General features: G+C 42.1%; 1 protein-coding gene and 1 pseudogene across 3 annotated transcripts in view; one reads left to right on the top strand and one right to left on the bottom strand.

Moving 5' to 3' along the window:
• Nucleotides 1-1,208: 1,208 nt before the first annotated feature.
• LOC110212012 (large ribosomal subunit protein uL23 pseudogene) lies at nt 1,209-2,562 on the bottom strand (annotated as a pseudogene).
• A 5,934-nt stretch (nt 2,563-8,496) lies between these two features.
• DUSP14 (dual specificity phosphatase 14) overlaps nt 8,497-21,426 on the top strand; it is a 37,653-nt gene continuing 24,723 nt past the window's right edge. Inside the window, exons 1-3 of one of the 3 annotated variants that reach the window (XM_078156114.1) lie at nt 8,497-8,833; nt 13,531-13,610; nt 13,754-14,184. The gene's annotated coding sequence lies outside the window, so the exon portion shown is untranslated. Of the gene's footprint in view, nt 8,834-13,530; nt 14,185-21,426 lie in introns of all 3 variants that reach the window. The other 2 variants (XM_020991764.2, XM_078156115.1) reach the window with 2 other exon arrangements.

Consider the following 21,426-nt stretch of genomic DNA (forward strand, 5'->3'; position numbering starts at 1 on the left):
AGACACTATGGGGCATGGTTTTAACTTTATGAGGAAGAATTACACAAGGGAGAAAAATCTCTGAGAAGTGCCTACTTCCCTCTTCCGCCCACCCCCATCCCCAACTGCAGAAAGGAAGGAGTCTGTGGGAGAAAAGGGTGGATATGAACGTCATTGCATCATCCAGATCCCAGCTGTGACCTGGCTCAGAGTTTTGTGTTTCAAAAATAACCATGGCTTACAGTTGGGGAAAAAGTAAACTGTTGCGTCTCCATGGAAACTAGAAGAGAGAGAAAAAGCTCTTAGGCAAGGCTGCTGGATTCCAGCACATGTGGCAACATGGCATGGATGCCAGGAGGGAATGAGAGCTGTGTAGCCTGGGGGTTTCTAGAAGGGTGGGGATTCTCTGGAGAAGCCTAGAAGTCCCTTAGCCCATCAGGGCAGACTGAGACAGCAAACACCCTTGGTCTGATCAAAACGTGCAAAAGAAGGCCCTATGAGTCTAAATAAATATTTATTGCAAAAATGTCTGAGTTCTCTCACTGTCTTAATTTAGCTCTTGCTACTTTCTAGATTATTGATATCCTGCTCCTTAGGTAGCTGACTAAGCAAAGGTAGGTCACTTTAGAAAGCCCTGGTTCAACCCCTTATCACCTCAAGCCTACACTATTACAATAGTGTCCTAATAATTCTCTCTACCTTTAGTCATTCCCTTCTCCAATCCATCAATTCATATAGCTGCAAAGGTAATCTCCACGCACCAGTCAGACCATGTCACTCCACTGTTCAAAAGCTTTATTAGTTCCCTATTTTCCCTAGGATAAAATATGAACTGCTTAGCTTAGCTTTCAAGGTTCTCCACAATTTTACTAGTACACACTTTACCAGTTTTATTTCACATTATGCCCTTGTATTGGACTACTAGCTATTTGCTGAATTTGACATCATGTTTTGCCTCTGTGCAGTTTCACAAACTGCTCCCTATCCCTGGAATGCAATGCCTGCTTTCAAAATTCTTATCTTCCTTTAGGGTTCAGTTCAGGTACCACCATGAAGTGTTATCTGATTCCCCCAGTCTTTCTTTATTCAAACTACCTTTTGTTATACTTATATAGCACTCCCCCCCCCACCCAAGTTGCAGGACAGGTTCTCCAGAGGATGGTGACCTCAGGTTTAAAGTATTCTGTGGTTCTGCACTTTTAATAGTATTGCTTATTAGCCCCCACCAATGTGTTTTCTTTTCTGCAATCAGCTAGAAGACACAATTAGCTGAAAGAAATGTATTTACTGAAATGACAGAGTAAGAAAAGAAGCCACAAAACATCTTCCCCATAACTGGGTGCATTCTCCCACAGGTATACTCAGCATCATCTGGGGAAGTGGGCACACACTGAGGTCCCAATAGAGAGGCTCACGTATAGAAAACATGTGTACATATGGTCAAGGAGCAAGCAATTTCTCTGATGCTACAAAACTATAAGAGCTACTCATGAGGTCATGCTGCTCCTGCTAACCTTGGTCTCCTAGTTTCTACAATATGCTACTCTGGGCTATTGGAGACTGCTCTGATGGTCACTCCGTGGCCATAGATTTTGTCTCCCCTAGCTTCTGGCTCAGCTGGAATTCATGACTAGTGTACTGTCATGTTCTCTCTCTCTCTCTATTTTTAACTGGAAAACTTTTTATTGTAGGTGGAGTGGGATAGCTGGACATAGTTTAGATGATTCCAATTTTGTTGGCAACATCTAAAGCATCATAGTCTGGAGCAAGTCGGACATAGGCCTTCTCTCCATCAGGCTGGATCAGTGTGTCGACCTTGGCCATGTCGATGTCATACAGCTTCTTGACCACCTGCTTGATTTTATGCTTGTTGGCCTTGACCTCCACAATGAAGACCAGGGTGTTGTTGTCCTCAATATTCTTCATAGCGGACTCAGTGGTCAAGGGAAACTTAAGGATGGCATAGTGGTCAAGCTTGTTCCTCTGAAGGGCACTTTTCTGAGGCTGTTTGGGCTGCCATTGAAGTCTTAGTGTCTTGGGTTGCCAGAATGTGGGAGATGTTAGGATCTTCTTCTTTTTGTGGCTATGAACACCCTTCAATGCCGCCTTCTTGGCCTTCAAGGCCTTGGACTTAGCTTCTGTCTTGGGGGGGAACAACCACTTCCTTCTTCCCCTTTGGCACCATCTTGGGGGAAAGGGGACTGTCATGCTCCTTTTAGAAAGATCAGAAATGCTTGCCCTAGGCCCAGAAGAAACATTCCCTGTTTTGCTCCCTCAGAATCTTGGCTTAGATACCTCCCATCCCCCGAGCAAGAAGAACACTCTTAGCCCCTTTAAATCAAGCTCTGTGGAACAAAGACCTGGGTCCTCTTAGCAAGCTATCATTCCTGTAATTAGCCTTTCTTTCAACAACTCTTCCCTTTATAGAGCTGTGTCTTCTCCTGGGTCAGCGACCTCACTCTAGCCTGTAGTGATCTCACAATAAGGTAAGCAGTCTAGGTCTGTCTAAATGTGAAAAGAAAAAAAATGAACATTTCTCAATTAGACACCAGTATTCTAGTGATGTAAACTCCACATTTCTCCCCATTAGACTCAATATCAGTATTTATACAGGATTCAATAATATAGCATGCCACTCAAGGAATCAACAAATTCAGAGTCTGCAAAGATACCTCCATGAAACTGACTTATGAGGGTAAAAGAGGGGTCGGGGTAGACTGTACAATTACAACCCATTTTTTTAAAACCTATTTCTCTAGGATCCTTCAAATTGGAGTGCCAAAATTTAAAGTTTTCAGTAGGGAATCTCTCTAGGGCCCCCCAATTTTAGGGGCCTAATTTCATTCTGAATGGGCCCTTTTCTGTAACATGGTGAGTTCTGGCCCTACTTTCTGAGAGCCGGGCCTGTTCTATCTTCCCCCTCAGGGTTCTAGGGTACCCCAGGGGTTATGGTATCTCTTTTGTCTCTCATCAGCTCATGCCCCCACAGCTGTGGGAAGATAGGCTGACAATTTAGCTCAGTTCCTATGTAGCATTGGTCCTAACAAGTTCATATCTAAAGTTGGCTTTGCTGCTGCTTCTGAGGGCTGGAGGCTTAAACTCTTGCTACTTGAGGCATCTCTGCTTGACTGGCTGCCCGGATCTTCAGGACTCATGCTCCTGGCTCGATCTGGTTCAATTGGAGACTTCACTGCCTGTACCTAGAGTAAAGGACCAAGGACCCAGGCCCATTTCTCAGGGCCACGTGGTTTCAAGGAGGGAAGGGAAAAGGCCCTTAATCCTACATACAATATCATTCTCTCACTAAAAGCCATTAGAGAGGAGTCACTTAGATCCCAAAGACAGGAATGTTGTAAAAGGTCTGGTAGGTGCTGATCTGGGCCCTTTCAAAGTCCAAGAAATTTCTGCTTACTCAGCCAATGGAAAAAAGTTCCTCTCAACTTTGTAGTAGGCCAACCAAAAACAACTGAAAAATGTCCACATGCTATTGAGCAAAAGTGGAGAAAATCCCTCAATGGCCTTCACTGCTGCTAGGCAGTCCTTTTACAACTCCACATTTAATTCACTCACCATAGTGGCTCCTGCAAACCTTTCCATCCCTCCTCAGACTTCCCATGGGCCCTCCTTGACCCCTTAGACAAGAACCCTGTCATATTTTACAGAAAAAATAGAGGCCATTTGTTGAGAGCTCCCTGTTTTTTCTCATCTCACATCACCCACATGCCTGCTGCTACCTCTGTCTCCCCCTCTGTCTCACACAAAGAGGTTGCTGTACTCCTTGCCAAGGCAAACCCCTGTAATTGCACAAGTAATCTCATTCCATCCCATCTTCTCCAGCATATTGTCCCTGCTGTTATCCCTATTCTCTTACTTATTTTCAGTCTCTCCCTGTCCATTGATTGCTTCCCTACTGCCTACAAACATATTCATGTCTCCCTCATCCTCCAAGAACCCTCACTTGATCCTTCCATCTCTGGCAACTATGGCCTCTTATCTCTTCTGCCTTTTGTGGCTAAACTCCTTGAGAAGGCCATCTATAATAGGTGCTTCCATTTCCTATCCTCTTCCTCTCTTCATAATGCTCTACAAACTTGCTTCTGACCTCATCATCCAACTGAAATTATTCTCTCCAAAGTTACCAATGATTTCTTTATAGCTAAATCCAAAGGCCTTTTCTCAATCCTCATATTTCTTGAACTCTCTGTAGCCTTTGACACTGTTATTCACCCTCTTCTCCTTGATACTCTCCTCTCTCTAGGTTTTTATGACATTACTCTCTCCTGGTTCTCCTACCTCTCTGACCATTCCTTCTCAGTCTCCTTTCATAGCTCTTCATCCAGGTCATGCCCACTAACCTTAGGTGTCCTACAGAGTTCTGTCATGGGCCATCTCCTCCTTTTATATTATTTTACTTGGTGATCATATCAGCTCCCATGGACTCAATTACTGAATTTATGAATTGGATTCACTATATTAAATGTACATATACATGTATACATACAAATATGTATACATGTATATGTATACATATACATGTGTGTATATGTCAATATATTTTTATGATTCTCATACCTACTTATCCAGCCCTACTCTCCTTACTGACTTTCAGTCTCACATCTCTGATTGCCTATTAGCTATCATGAACTGGATCTCCTATACACATCTTAAACTCAATATGTCCAAAACGGAATTATTTTTCCTCCCAAAGCCTCCCCCTTCCAAAATTCCCTGTTACTGCATTACCAACTTCTCCATCACCCTGGTTTGAAACTAGGTGCTCTCTCACCCCCCACTATATCCAGTCTGTTGCCAAGGACCATCCATTTTAGCTTTGGAATTCCCTCATATGCCCCCTTCTCTCCTCTAACACTGCCACCACCCTGATAGAGGTCCTTACCACCTCACATCTGGACTATTGCAATAGCCTGCTGGTGGATCTCCCTGCTTCAAGTCTCTCTCCACTCTAATCCATCCTCCACTCAGCTGCCAAAGTGACCTTCCTAAACAGCAGGTCAGCCCACTACTCAGTAAACTCTAATGGCTCCCTATCACCTCCAGAATCAAATAAAAAATCCTCTTTTTGGCTTTTAAAGTCCTTTGGGCAAATGAGGCTGAACTGAAAGGGGCAGACCCTTCTACTTCATTGTTTCAGTTATCTGCCCCTTCTTCTTGTTGTTCAGTTGTTCAGTTCTGTCTCTTCATGCCCCTTTCTTCCTATAAAACCCCCTACTCAATGCCCCTTCCAAGCTGAATCCATTCTCCTTAGAATGAAAGCACTTTGAAGGCAGGGACCAGGTCCTATTGTTGCTGGGTTTTGTCTCTAATCATCCCACTGACCTTCAGCATACTCCATTCTCAGTTCAGCTTCCTATTTAGATTCCAAGTCTGGGAGGTGGATGATGCAACTTGCTCCACACTACCTAAATCAGCAAAAATAGGCAGACTAGAAATGTTCCTGGACTCAGTTCATCATACTATCCACTCATTCAGACAATGTTGTTTTTCTTTGGCACTGCTTAAACAAAAGAAAGATGCATAATAGTTCACTAGCTTGAGTCTCTTTAAATGTTCTTCATTGCTCTTCCAGTATTGGTCACTTAAAACAAACAAACAAAAAAAAATGAATAATTCTTAGAAAGAGATGGTTGAAGTTTTGCTTAAAGTAGCTGTTTTCAGGGGAATATACTCTGTGGGGAACCCTAGGTATTTGCTGGAAATTATCTGTTGTGCTAAAACATATATTAATTTTTTCACTCCTGAACTCAGGCCATGGTTCTCCTCTTCTTTCACCCCTTGCCTGGAACCATTTCCATCCCGCTTCAGGCCAGGCTGGCAGTGCTCCTTGGACACCCTGTCCTTCCAGCTCCCTTTTATGTGCTCCATTCCCCTATTAAATTATAAACTCCAGAGAGTTCTCCTACAGGGACTGCCTTGATTATATTTGTAGTCCCAGAGCTTAGCACATTGCCTGGCATATAGTGAGAGCTTAGTGAAAGCTTTGAAGAAAGAACTAGCTGACTGGGCAGTAGAGAATTTTTTAAAAATACAGTATCTATCTATTGACATATTTTTCCTCCTTCAAGGCCCAATTCAGGCGCTACTTTCTTCATGACCCCTTCCCTGATTCTTCTACTTACACGTGCACCCTCTACCTTCTTTTTTGACTGTCTCCCTCTTTGAACCTCCCTCCTTGAAGCTCTGGCCTTTCCTATACACTTAATTATTTTAAAAACATCCTAATATTAAGAGATATGATGTTTCAGGGGATGGATTTCTGAATTTCGATTCAGGAAGACCTGAGTTCATATTTGCCTCCATCATTACTAGCCTTGTGACCCTGAGCAAATAAGTCAATTAACCTTGATGAGTATTGAGCTACACTTTAAAACTTTAAGTTATAGTTACATTGTTTATAGTCTTTGCAGCCACAGCACACTGATGAGCTGAATTGAATTCACCCTCTTCCTACAAGTTTCTAATTGAAGAGCCATTCCTAATAGAAAACGGGGAAGGAAAAGAGAACCATTGATATTACTATCTCACCTTGATAAATTCCTGGATTCACAAATGATCATTCACAAATATGCTATACAATGATAGTCAAAACCAGCCTGCATCCTTTCACATCATGGTTTAACTGTGAGGCTTTTTCCCCCCCTCGACTCAACAAACATTGAGCAGCTACTGGGAGAGGTAGCAAGACTCAATCAACATCCCAGGTGGCCTTGGACTCAGGGTGCCTGCCCTACATTCCAATCCCACTTCTGACCTGCACTGGTCATGTGACATTGGACCAGTCATAAATCTCTTAGCGCCTCAGGCAACTCAAGTATGAGTTTTTGTTGTTTTCTTTTATGTCCCAGTAGATATGAATAATGATCTGACTTTTCTTTGTTAAAGTGTCTCTTTGAGGGTCAATAAGATCTAAAAGACGCCTAGAAGATGTTAGAACAGACAGATGTCCATTTGTGCAAGTGAATATCAGCGTTCACATCATCACAGGTGCCATATCTTAATTTCATTTCAATTAAATTAGAGGAGCCTGATAATGAATTAAGTCCTCCCTGGGTATCCAAAGACAAAATAAAACAATCCCAGTTCTGAAAGAGGGGAAAAAATGTATCCACATAAAAGTATATACAAAATATTAACATGTAATTTCCTTGGTGAAGGCAAAGGTCAAGTCAGGGCAGCTTGTTAACAACAGAACAAGGTTCCAGAGGGCAGGATGGAAGGAAAGGGAACTCATCAACAAGTATTCTTTCTTCCTCTGCAGCCTTCCCTCAGCTCTGATAGGCAAGCACAGGCTTTCCATGCCTTTTTTCCCTGGTCTCCCCCTCATTTTCCCAAGGGAGTATTTTCTCCCTCTCCAGCATTCTTCCAGATGTCTTTCTCCATTATAATGTCAGCTTGCTGAGGGCAGGCATTGCCTTTCTTGCCTACATTTTGTATCTTCAGCACTTAGCATTGTGCCTGACAGGAAGTAAGTGATTACTAAATGCTTCATCTATTTATTTGGCACCTACTATGTGCCAGGTGCTGGAGATATCAATATAGTAAACGCAAAGAGTGAGACTGTGAGACCACAGGGATGGGCTCTAATGGATGGGTATGAAGGAAAAGGGAGTGCTCTTCAGGGAAGAACTCTTTGGACCAGACAGCCATATACCTCAGAATCACAGGGGATTCTGAGTAGAGTCAAAGCACAACAGATGATCAGGTCCTTTACAATGTAGTAAAGGTAATACAGGGTGTTTATTTTTTGAATTTTTTTTTTGTGGGGGAGGCAGTTGGGGTTAAGTGACTTGTCTAGATACACAGTATCTGAGGCTGGATTTGAACTGAGGTACTTCTGACTTCAGGGCTGGTGCTGTAGATAATATAGGTTTGATGATCAATTCCTTAGAAAGAGTTGGAAAACAGGAGAAGATTATCTCCCCCAGAGCAGGGACTCATGGGAATTTCTGTTCCTGGAGTGCCATTGGGTATGGAATAGGAAGGGCAGCAGAGCAGATGTCCAGTCCCTGGTTCTACCTGAAGATCAAAGCAGGTGTAATTGGTGAAATCCTAGGGCTAGACTGATTACCTAGGAATGGGGAAAGATCAAGGTATACTCACTCTCAGCCAAGTCAGCTCTGCCTGATTTCAGGGTTTGAACAAGATTACAAGATTTCAAGGTATAGATACATTTAAAATCATTTAACCCAAGAGACTGTGTAGTATGGTGGAAAAGGCCCAAGATTTGCAGTCAAGTGACCTGGGTTTGAATTCTTCCTTTGCTTCTTATGGTCTAATTTTGGGGAAACCACTTAACCTCCTCTCTGGGCTTTACTTTCCTCTGTAAAATGAGAAGGTTGAATTAGATGACCTCTACTACTACTTTTATAGATCTCAATCTAGGACCTGACTATGTTCTATTTTCCTATATGATGCCTATCTTAAGAATTTCAAAGTACTCTGCAGTATTTCTGTGGATCCATAATCTTTTTGGTGTGGGCAATCTCCCTCCTCCTTACCCCTTTAGATGCCCACCCATTCATGTCTGCTAGTTTTGTGTGATTTTTTTTGGTCCATATTTTAAAAAAATCTTTCATCCATATTTTTCTGCAACTCTTTAGAGGAGCTACCCAATATCTAACAGGGTTTCTTTTAGTCCTAATAATTTTCTGGGTAAATCCTTGGTTCAGCCACCTGTTTTCCTTTGCCTTTATTATGTGACTGGCTTAACCTTCTACATTTAAAAGCAATTGAATTAATTCCAGTGACAATCAGGAGACTTGCTGAACTGGATCTAGAGTCAAGAAGATCAGAATTCATATCCAACCTCAGATATTTACTGGCTGTGTGACATTGGGTAAGTCACTTCACTTCTGTCTGCTTCAGTTTCCTTACCTATAATGGAGATAATAATAGCATCTACCATATTGTGAATATCAAACGAGATATTTGTAAAGTGCTCTGCAAACCTTAAGGTGACATAAAAATGCTACAGCTCTGATTATTATGATTATTGTTATCATCAAGAAAATTATGTCAGATGAAGTTTCCCTTGGAAGCTCCAACCTCCAAGCTCATAGTAACGTTTCCTTTGGGCAGCTTTCTCCCTCTCTTCTAAGCTACTTACTGTCCACTCTTCATATCAAAACCTGCTTTTCAGCAAAGGAACTAGATATCAGGAAAAGCTTAGTAACTGATGACATGTTTCCTTTTCAGGCATTTTAAAAAGGGGATCAAAATGTTCAGCTGAAGGAGATGAGGGACATGTGGTTTCAAGCCTCAAGAAACAGGAGAAATATTTTGGGGGTATCTTGAAATCAGGCCCCTAAGACAGGCTTTGTTCTAAGGAGGCACAAAGCCCAAGTTACAAACCTCCTGTGAATCAGCCAGGTGTGTCCATGTTATTGTCAGTGTATTAGGAAAGGTAGCAATACAAGGGAAGGACACAATTCTTCTTTGTCTGGACCTATAAATGCATGATTTGTTGTATGGGCAGTCATCCCTAAACTATTCAGGAGAATATTTTTGGAACTGCAGACATCAGAAGCCAAGCAGAACAAGGGCTCCCACCTTCTACTTATTGAGATTAATCAGATTAGTGGTTTTTTTTCCTCACAGAAACTGCCCACATCTAAAAATAGTGCTTATTTATTGCCTATTGAATCAAAGAAGTCCATTCCCTGGAGGACATACATGGGCACAGAAAAATAAACTATATTCAAACAGCAGATAGAGTAGACTGTGAGATGTTCCCATCTTATAAACTTAGATACACACAAACCATATCTTTATCCATAGCACACCTACAAACCTTAAGTGTCCCATAGAACTGTGTCTTGAGTCTTCACTTTTACCTCCATACTATCTTATTTGGTGATCTGGTAAGCTCCTATAGATTCATTTTCCACCCCTATACTGATGACTCTCTGATTTACTTATCCAGTCCTTTCCTCTCCTGATCTCCAGGCTCACATCTCTAACTGCCTTTTTGACATTTCAAACTGCATATCCTATAGAAATCTTAAACTCAACATGGCCCAAACTAAATCCATTATTTTTCTTCCCAAAGCTTCTACCTTTCCAAATTTCTCTACTGCTGTAAAGGGCAACAATATCCTCCCAGTCACTTATATTGGAATCATGAGGTGTCATCCTCAACTCCTCACCATCTCTCACCCCCCATATCCAATCTGTTGTCAAGGCCTGCCGATTTTACCTTTATAATATCTCTTGCATATACCCCCTTCTCTCCTCTGACTCGGCCACTACCCTGGGGCAGGTTCTCATTACCTCATTCCTGGACTATATCAGTCAGTCAGTTAATAAGCATTTATTAAGTGACAACTTTGTGTCAGGCATTGTACTAAGTCCCAGAGATACAAAAAGAGGCAAAAGATAGTCCCTGTCTTCAAGGACAGGGGAAGACAACAAATAAATATGTTCAAAATATTGCAATAGCCTGCTGGTTGGTCACATTGCCTTAAGTCTTTCCATATTACAGTCCAACTTCCACTCAGCCACCAAAGTGATCTTCCTAAAGAACAGGACTGACCGTGTCACTCCTCTATTCAATAAACTCTAGTGGCTTTCTGTCAGGATGAAATATAAAATCTTGATTTTGAAGTTCAAAGCCCTTTGTAACTTTCCCCTCCACTCCTTTCCTTACACCCTTATGTACTCTGTTCTGAGATCCAGTTTGCTGTTCCTCAAATAGGATACTCTATCTCTTAACTCCTGGCATTTTCATTGGCTTTCACTCATGCCTAGAATGTTCTACTTCCCCTTCTCTGTTTCCTGGCTTCCTTCAAATCCCAGCTAAAATTCCACCTTCTAGAGTGTCTCTTAATTCTAGTGCCTTCTCTTTGTCAAATATCTTTTGTTATCCTGTCTGTAGCTTGTATGTACATAGTTATTCGCTTGCTATCTCCCATTAGACTGTGAGCTCCTGGAAAGTAGAGATTGTCTTTTGTCTTTCTTTTTACTCCTAGAGCTTAACACAATAGTGCCTGGCATAGTAGGTGCTTAATAAATGTTGATTGACTGACTTGACACATTCATTAAGGTGTCCAGCAAGCTGCATTTTATTTCCTTTATAGTCACACGTACAAAATACACTCACCCTCATCCTAACATCAATGCAGTGACACACAAATGCTCTTTCTGTGAATTGCTTCTTCAAAAGGGACCTCCCACCTCTTACTACCTCTCCTAATATATGACATGGACACATTGGGCATTTTTATTTCCTTTACTTATAATTCCTTTCTGTCTATCTTGAACTTTTCTGCGTTTGCTTTATACTCTATCTCTGTGACGTTCTCCTCTAGTCCTGTGTCAATTTCTATGTTCGAGTGGGCACATACTGAGAAAGAGCCTATTTTAGCCCATCTTCCACCCTCATCAAATGAGACATTATTTGTAAAGCACTTAGTATGTTGCCTGGCACCTAATAGTTGTTTAATAAATACTTGTTCCTTCCCCTCTCCTCCCCCAACACTGATTGAAATGTGATCTTTCACTGTAGGCTCAGTTCTCTAATTTTAGGAAATGCCCAGGTCCTTGTCTTCAGCCAGAATGCCTTAAATTTTTTTTCTCTCTTGTGCAACATATTTGATTCTGAAAGCACCAGGGGATGTATCCATCTGTGCTGCTGAGTCATGGAATTGGCTCAAGGAAAGAGTAAGAAACAAGGGGATGAAAGTTGCACATGACCTAGCTAGTAGTGATTCTGCTGTTTTGGTTTTGGCAAGTGGAAAATCCATAAATGAATTGATAAACTGGAGCTCCTTGGTACTGGGAGATGCTGCCTTACCTCGTACCCAGTCTATCCCCTCCTAACATCCCCTTTCTAAATACACTGACAATAGAATTAACATACTTGGGAAATTCCTGAAGGGATGCAACTTTGGGTTCCCTCTTCCTAGAACAGAGAGCCCTCAGGATTTGAGACCTCAGATGAATTTCCACTGTGGTTTTTTTTTTTTAACTCTCACAGTGAGTTGAACAGTTCTCTATTTCAAATGATTTTATTCCCCCCATCCCTCCTCTTGAAGCAGAGATAAAGGAACCCTTCCTGCCTAGGCCTTTTTAAATCCCTTAGACATTTTTGGAATCATCTTTTTGTCGGGGAAACAAACTGGTAAAGATGCTGGTATCCAGAGGTTGTAACTGGCAGAAGTAAATGAGGAAGGATATTGATGAGGTTGTGAATAAAAGGCAATCAATAAATGAGGAAGTGTGCCTGACTGGTTCCCTTCATCTCAGTCCCATTTCTTTCACTATTCAGCATTTCTTATGCTAGTGATTTACAATGTAGAGGAGTTTGATCTGGTGAGTAAATCACTGGGCATGGAGTCAGGACTCCAAGTGGCTGAGTCACCAAGCAGTCTGAAGGAAGTCCTTCCCTTCCCTTTATCTTAGCCTTCCCCATGTCACAGATGTGAGGTTGGTGGTGGTGGTAGAGGGGGTGTGTGTGTGTGTGTGTGTGTGTGTGTGTGCGCGCGCGTGAGCAAGATGAGAAGGTCGTGAGCTAGAGTTGGAGTCCTCCATATCTCCTCTTCTTTGAAATAAACAAATGTAAATGGAAAAACTTAAGACAGCCCGAAGTGACATAAAGCAGTTTTCTTCTTTGAAAAATGGGTTAGGCTAAATGATCTCTGAGGTATTTTCCAGCTGTCACATTCTTCGATCCTTTGATTTTTATGCCTGACGTTTCATGCGGAACCATTTGAGAGCTCCTTGAGAGGAGGCAGTCTCTTTTGCCTTGCAGAAGGGTTTGGGACCCTCTTTTGCATTCCTCAAAGCTTAGCACGTTGCTTGGCACACATTAGGCATCTCAAAAATGCTTCGATCACACAGTATTCCCTGAATTAAAAGCTAGGATGTGTGTCTGAAGTGGTTAGAGAAATTCGGCAGAGGATCTGAAGTACTGTTTTAGTGAGCTGAAGTAGGCGTAGGGTATTCTCAGGTAACCCCGAATTTCAGGTACAAGGCAACTTCCTATAATTAGTTCCGACCCCATGGAATTTTCCCCTGGAATACCCATTCATATAAAATTCCACCAGGAGCCTGAAAAAAAAAACTTTTCCGCTTTGCTGATCCTCTATGTCAGACTTAAGCTGCTGCCGGGATTTCTCCTGCCTTCCCTATAGGCTGGTCAAGACAAGTAGACATTAGCATCCCTTGTGAGTCAGGGGCAAATTGAATAACAAGGACCGAAACCACCTTATTTGCTTTCCGATTTTCCTCTTGCTTTGACAGTGGAGTCTGAAGACCCGTGTTCAAATTCTGCTTCTGATGTTAGTTTGTGACCTTAAGTCATTTGACTTCTCTGCGTTTCTTCTGTAAAAAGAGGGGTTTGGACTAGATGACTTCTGAGGTCCCTCCTCCTCTAGACCCCATAATTTTATGATTCTCCAGCGAGGCTTCAAACATTTTCAACACCCCCCCCAAAAACCCCCCCAAAACAAAAACCCGAAACGAAACAAAACAAAACCAACTAACCAGATTTAGAACCATCCTATTTACCTTTGGATTTTCCTCTCATCTTTACAGGAGCCTTTCAGGAGACTCCTAGGGAAGTTTCAAGTACACAAGTAAAAATCTTCGTACGGTGGGGGAAAGAGACGGAGGAGGTGAGTATATGGCAGGACGTGTGTGTGCTTGGGAGTCCAGAAGCGGGTTGGGAGTTAGTTGATGGGGAAGGGTCTGTCCGTCTGGTCTTTCTCTGTTTCTGTCTCCGCACCTCTTACTGTGTTTCTATTTGCCTCTGTTACAGTGTCTGTCTCTCCCTCACCTTCTCCCTCCTCCAGTCGGTCTATTCTCAGGCTCACTTCTCCCTTCCCCTCCTTCTCCGTTTACCTCCCTTTGCGCGTCTACTGTGGGGGCGAACCGGGCCGCGGGTAAGTGGGGGAGGCGCGCGCACGCGCAGCCGCCCGGTGCTTTGCGCGTGCTCCCCGCCTCCGCCCTTTTCCCCCTCCCCCGGGACCTGGCGGCGGGCGCAGGGAGCGTGCGCGCGGCCCGCCCCGGGCGCGGGCGGAGGGGTGAAGGAGGGGCGCGCGGCGGCCCCAGCCCGCAGACGTTGGAAGCCGCGCAGGAGGACGGACTAGGAGCGCGGGCAGCGGGGCGCAGCGAAGCGAAGCGGACGGGACGGACCGTGCAGCCTAGCCCAGCCCAGCGGAGGAGCCCAGCCAGGCAAGCCCCGAGCTGGTAAGCAAGCTCTCAGGAGGCAGCAGCCGGGCCGGCCGGCTCGCAGTTCCGTTCTGTCACGCGGGGCCGCTTCCTCGGGCAGCCTCGGGCCCTCGGGCCACAGGCCGTCACCGACTCCGGCGTCCGGGAAACCCAGTGCCCACGCGGGACCGCGGCGGCAGACGGAGCGAGCGGTGTGCAGGCCCGCCTGGGGTGTGCCGTGGGCGGGCAGGGGCCGGGGTCCCTGCGCCCCTCAGCTCTGGTCTTCTCCATCCCCTGAGCCCGGGGCGCCCACTTTTTTTTTTTATCACCTTCTCATCTCCTTGTTGCCCCTTCTTTTTCCTTCCCTTATCCCTTGACGCCTCCTTCTCTTCCACCGTCCCCATCCTTTTCTTCATCCCTCATCGCTCCCGTCTGTTTTCTCGTATCCCTCTTGTCTTGTCTGCTCTCCTAGTTTTTGGACAACCCTCTTTTCCATTCCTCTCTCCCCAGGTCACACTCCTTTTCCTCTCCCCTCCTTTTCCCTTCCTGTCCCGCATCCCTTGTCGCTCCATTTCTAGTCCATCACTTCCTTTCTCCCTAATCACCTCTTCCTTTGCTTTTCAGTCCTTACCTCTCGTCACCCCCGTTTTCTTCTCCTTAAATCCCTCTCTCGTTTGCCCTCTTCTCTCTAGTAGCCCCTTTTCTCTGTTTTCTCCCCTTCCACTCCCAGTCCTTGTCTCTCCTTTTTCTTACTCTTTCCTTGTTACCTTTCTCTTGCTGCTCTTTTTATTGCTTGTCAACCCCCTTTTCTTTTCTTCCTTTCCGCCTCCTCTCACTCCTTGTCAGTCACTCGATCAACTCTTTGGCAACTTCTTCTGCCTCCTTTTTCTCTCACTCTTGTCACCCCCTCCCATTTTCTTCTTTTCCAATTAATTGTCACCCCTCTGTCAGTCCTCCAAAATTTTCTCTCTTCCTCTCCACCCCATCTCCTCATCTTGTTGTCATCTTCCTTAAAGTGGGCCCCCCCCAGTCCATCCTTTCCTTCCCACTTTTGCTCTGACTTTACTTTTTCATCTCTCTCCCCTTCCCTCTGGACCTCCTTTCTCCCTACCTCCTCCCTGCTATGCTCCCCTGCTGCTTTTTTGGCTCTATCTTTCCCTCTTATCCTCCCGTTCTTGGTTTCCTTGACATCTTACCCTTCATCACCTAACACTTCTAAGTGGGTTTCAGCTGCTTACATATTCAGTATCTCTGTGTGTGGATATCTTAGGAAACAATTTGAGTTTCATGATGTCATCGTTCAGCTTGACCATTTGTGGTTTTGGATCACTATGTATAGTACTAATTCCCTGTTATTTCCCTCTAAGTACTCCTTTGTGTTTGAGCTCCACACTTCTGTTGATATAAAAGTTGTGAGTGAGTTTGTTTTTGTGGGGAAGGGGTTTGTATGGATAATATAACTATTTTATTTAGGTTGATGTTACCAGTGGTGCTATGGTTTTATGGGTAACCGGGCAACCAAGTGACAGAGAGTACTTTACAAAAACAGTTTTATTGTGTAGGTATAATAGTGACCTTTGTACTTTTAATCCAGGGACCTTGAGGCACTTTCTGAATTAATTCATTAGTTTTGACTGTAGCCATATACTACAGGTGGGTGGAGAACATTACTTTTATTTTACAGGTGTAGAAATTGAGACCAAGAGACAGGTTTTGATTTTTTTTTTTTGCCTGAGATAATAAGGTGAGTTATTAACCCATATAGGAGGAGAAACCAGCAGGTTTGACCCATACATTTCCTGGAGGTTTTAATTAGAAATTTTCTAGAAGTCATAAAACACTAGAATATTCATCCTGAGATGATGCATCTACTTAAAAAACAAAGCTCCTTAGGACTGGACTGAGATTCAGATTATTTGGGTCCTGGGCCTTGCCCTTGCCAGAATTCAGTTACAGGGACAAGCTACTTGGCCTCTCTGTACCTGTTTCCTTGTCTGTGAAATGGGGGAAGGCACTGACTCCCTGGTTTCTCTCTGTCTAAAATGGTTGTTAGGCTGGATTATTAGATAACACTTTGTTAATTTAATACCTCAGAGCTGCTGCTTTGCCTTTGGTTGCTGTTTTGATCTGTGATCACATGAATCCCTTCAGTTGGAGTGCCCCCATAGCAGATGGTTAGGCCCTTCCGTAGTGTTTAAAGTACTTGAAAATTAAGGACATAGGAGCAGCAGTGCTGGTATAGGTGATTGATGCAGTGTTGCTTAGTGGTTATCCTGAGCTCCACATCAGGGAGTCCTGACACATGCGTTCTGTTTCTTCCGGGAGCACTGACTCATTCTGTGATGCTATGTGCATGTGGTTCTTTAATGTTTTTGACTTACCGCCCCCCCTTAAAAAAAAACCCCACAACATTTCCCTCATTCTGAGACTTTTGGATATCAGTGTTGGGTATTTAGGATCACTAAGAAAAGTTTCTCCACTGAGTGCCTATTAAAAGACTTTATCATTCATGTCTGCATAGTGTACTATTTATTACGTAACAGAACAATTAAAATGCAGCTGTAGGCTCATAATGCCTACAGTTAAAGGCCTCTTTCCAGGAAAATCCAGATTAATCAGGTGTTTGTAAAGATGAAGTTTAAGAGATCTTTGTTTAATGATTACTGTTGCATTTGGGATTTTATTTTAAGGAGAAGAGGATGTTTAAATGGGATTAATTATTTTAAAACTTGGTATCATTAACAGATAACTGATTTTATGAAGCTTTTGAATAGAGGAAGTAACAGAATCATTGCTTTAAATATGATGGCTTATAAAGTTTCTCTAAACAAAACACCTTGATGTTTGGGACATACGAGCACAGGGCAGTTACCCTCTTTGAACAACCTTAGTTCTGTCAGTGTAATCATCCTGGCCTTCTAGGCTCACTATCAACTACAAATGAAAACTTTCCCATTCTTTTGTGTATAAGAGTTGCTGAAGGAACTGCTGTCGCAACGTGAATTGTTTCAGAAAATGAGTGAACATTACATAAGACAATTAAGGCCAAAAGAAGTTTAAAGTGCTATGGTGTTCTTTGTATTATGAATTAAAATTTGGAATGCTCGATTCCTGAGGTGGGTTTTCAAATCTGTATTTCTATAAAGGTAGAGCAATATTTCAGGAAACAGATTCCAACCCTGTAGGTCCTCCTTCCACTGATACAGACTGCAGTTCAACCACATCTTAATCATTTCTGGGTCCAAAAAATTAACCTCTTGGTAATCATCTGATGATGAACCCCTCTGTACTCAGCCTTAGACCATTCTAAGTCAAACAAGAACCATACTGAGTCTTGGAGGATCTACCAGAGCTTGTAAATTGTTGGCATAGCTATTGAGAAACCATACTACATTGTGAAAGACTAATAGTAATTAGAGACTAAAGAGTAATACAGAATGGAAATTAGCCTTAACCATGTACTCATTTAACTGCATATCCCAATATTACAATCAATATATTGAAAACATCTGAAAATATAGACAGTGTTTTTATAGCTGTGGACCTATTACTTTTCCAAAGGGTGCTGCTATAAAAATATTTTGGTGGATGTAGAGCCTTTTTTAAATCATTAATTTCTTTGGAGCAAATATTTAGCAGTGGAATATCCATCTGGGTGAAAGGGCACTTATATTTTAGCCACTTTATTTGCTTAATTCCAAATTGCTTTCCAGGATGGCTGAAGCAAATTCACTGTTCCACCGACAGTGTATCTTTTTTGCCATCTGCCCTCTGACATTAAAGAGTCTAGTCTTTTCTCATCTTTGTCAGTTTGCAGGGTAAGACTTGAAACCTCAGGGTTGTTGGGCTTTGCTTTCCTCTTTTTATTGGTGATTGGTAGCATTTTTTTATGTAATGGTTAAATTTGCAGTTCTTCCTTTGGAAACTTTTTTTCCATATCCTTTGACTATGTATCTATTTGGGAATGGTTTGAGATTTTTTTTCCCCCTCATTGTCTCTGTATCGTGGATACTAAGCCCTTATCTTATAGAGATGACTCCTCCTCCCCTCCCCCGCCCCAATGTTGCATTTGTTTGGAACATGACTAATATATCTTTGTCATCCTGTTTATAGTATCATAGACTTAGGAGTGGAGGAGACCACAAAAATTATTGAGTCCAACCCCTTCATTTTCTAGATGAGAAATGATGAGGACTAGCAAGGTTAAGTGTCTTGCCAGTGGTCACAGAGCTAATAAGTATCTGAGGCTGGGATTTGAACCCAGTCTTAAATGTTGAATGGAGCACCCAGTTTTTAAACAGGGACTTCTTCACACGTAATCAAATGTCCTGCCACTAAGCTGAATAGAATAAAGGTGTATGGATAGTGAAACTGCATCTGATAGCAAGGCAGGAGAGATAAAGAGTTTGTCACACCTTGGAATATTTTGAAGTGATAATTAAGGTGTGCAGTAAAAAAAAAAAGGTGTATGGTTTGGTTTGGCCTACTGAGATATGCCTGCCTTGAATAAATCACATTCTTTGTATCTGGACCGCAGACAGACAGTCCTAGACTTCAGTCTGTGATATTAATAATTTCCTAGTAAAGGTTAAATTAACATCCCAAGGGCTGAATACTCCTGTGCTTTCCTAAAGATACCTATTCCTTTGGCTCTCTGAAGCTGCTTGGAACAGAGACTGGCTTAGCACAGTGCCTGGCACATAGGCAGTGCTTAATAAATACTTAGTGACCAATGGGCTAGTTTGCTGATTCCTGAGGAATCACAGTATATAGAACCTCAGTATATTTCCACAGGAATAAATGCCTTCATCATAGCCTTCCTTTAAAACTAGATTGTACTATAGTATTCTTAATCTTCTGTAGGCAGATCAGTGGAGCAGAACTAGGAATTGGAGTCGCTAGACATCACCATTCCTATGTGGCGAAATGGGTAGAGTGCTGGGCCTGGAGTCAGGAAGACCTGAGTTGAGATGTGGCCTTAGATACTAGTTGTATGACTGTGGGCAAGTCTCTTAACCTGTTGGCTGCTGTTTCCTTATCTGTAAAATAACAACGATAACAACTCTTATCCCAGCATTTTTGTTATTATCAAATGAGATAATAATTGTAAATCATTTAGCACACTGAGTAGGCACTATATAGATATTATTATTATTAATAATAATAGTATTTCAATTGCCTTTGTAGCATAAGTATCATGAGCTAGAGTATGTGGAGGAGTAGGGTGACCTCAATAAGGAGGGTACTCAGCAGATAAGGATTAATTGAAAGAGCTGTCTCTTCCTCTCAACTGGGTCTAAGTTTCTTCATAGATAAAAGGGGGGAGCTGGATTATTTAATTTTTAAGATTCCGCAGCGCCAAGTCTGTGGCCGAATTGTTTACATTTAGCCTGGAGGGATTAAGTTTAGAGATGACATGGTACTGCTCTTTAGCTATTTGAAGGGCTGTTCAAGGCTGAAGAGGCTTGTTTTATTTGCCAGCCAGGCAGGCAAAGCTCTGAGCAAATGGTAGTAGTTACTAAGGCTGACTTTGGAACAACAGAAGGAAAAACTTGGTGGAATAGGATTTGTGCTTTGGAAGAGAGTTTGTATTAGGTGACTTCCAGTTTGCAGTTTGATTCAGTCTCTTTAGCAGAGAGAGCTTTGTATTTGATTTTTAGAATGTTTTTTTAGGACTCTATAGCTGATGATCCCGAGTATATGGCTTCAGTACAGTGTTTACCTATCTACTGTTAACTCCTTTATCCCTGAAATCATGTGTCAGTGATCTGGTCTCATTTCTAGAACAAAGTGTTCTGTAATCCTATGTGTATATTTACAGAATTGATACATTTTTCATACCTAGAGTCCAAAGGATAAATCTGAAGCTCAGAGAATCTGAAGTTTGAATCTTTGTTGCTTCCTTTAAGGCTGGGCTTATCAAACTCATGTTGAAATGGGGTCACTAAACTGGAAGTGAGACTCCTTATTGACTTAGAAAACCATGTTAATATTATCCATTTTTTGTTGTATTTTTATTTTGTTAAATATTTCCCAATTACATTTTAATCTAGTTTGACACCTTCGCTCTAAGGTGCCTTGAGAAAGTCTCTAAACTCTCTTGGTCTCAGTTTCTAAGTTCATGAATAAGGAAGTGTTTTTTGGAAGTTCATTTTGTTGATGCCTTTTGTTTTTACATTTTGTAACAAAGACACACAGTTAACTACAGTAACTGTCCAGCAAGTGTATGACATTTCTCACTGGGCTGTAATGCTGGACTTTTCCATCATGCCTCTGACCTTATGCCACCTATCTCCCCCCCCCCCCCCCCCCCCCCCCGCTTCCTTTTATATGTTTTCTCCCCATCTTAGATGGTAAGCTTCTTGAAGGCTGAGTCTTTCTCTTTTTTTGTATTTGTCTCCCCCACGTTTGAAATACAGCACTCTTTAAGTGCATAAAAATGGCCTTTAGACCCTTATTTTTATGCAGATGGTGAGGAGGAAGAATGCTTTTATTATCTATCCTTTTTGGTCTTTATTATTTTACTATTTACTATTCTGAGTTTGGGTTTCTGTTAATTGTTTAGTAGTCATTGTGGATGTATGTTTTTTTTTACCTTCTTGCATAAAATAGGGTGACTCATTTTCTGCATTGGTGTTTTTAGAGCCTTTTAGTTCACTCAGCTTCTGTTCATACAGGTCTTCTCACTTTTCTCTGAATTTATCATTCATAATTTCTTAAAGCACAATGAGATTGTTATATGTTACTATTTGTTAACTCTCCACCCATTTGTTTGCAGTTTTTCAATTGTTTTTAAAAAAATATACATAAAATTTTTAGTTGAGAAAAAGACATAATTAAGAGAATTATGACTATTAAAAGGATCTGTCAATTTGAGAAACTGAGGGGGTGAGGCGTTTGAACAGGTTGATCCTGAGAATCTACTTGTGATCTTTAGCTATCTATTTGGTCATGAAAAAGTAGTTAAATAGAATAGGAAAAGAAAACCCAATCTGTGTTCTGTAGTGTTTTAACTACAATCTACAGACAATTTTTTTAAGGTATGAAGAATTGGCTTGGAGAGATTCTGATTGACAGAATTTTTTTCTGCCAATCCAAATCCTGGAAACCCAGCAGCTTCCAACATATATTATATGGAAATTGAAACAAAAGATGAAATCTCACAATATAAGACAAAGGTGGTAATACAGATTTTAGGGGTTTTGATTTACCACCTTGAACAGGTAGTGGTGTTATTGCAAAAACACTTTTCCTTGTCCCTTCTTTGCTAAAGTGGTAAAG

The sequence above is a fragment of the Phascolarctos cinereus genome, unplaced genomic scaffold (genome assembly GCF_003287225.1).
Source record: "Phascolarctos cinereus isolate Bilbo 61053 unplaced genomic scaffold, phaCin_HiC Scaffold_5;HRSCAF=322, whole genome shotgun sequence".
Classification (NCBI taxonomy): Eukaryota; Metazoa; Chordata; class Mammalia; order Diprotodontia; family Phascolarctidae; genus Phascolarctos; species Phascolarctos cinereus.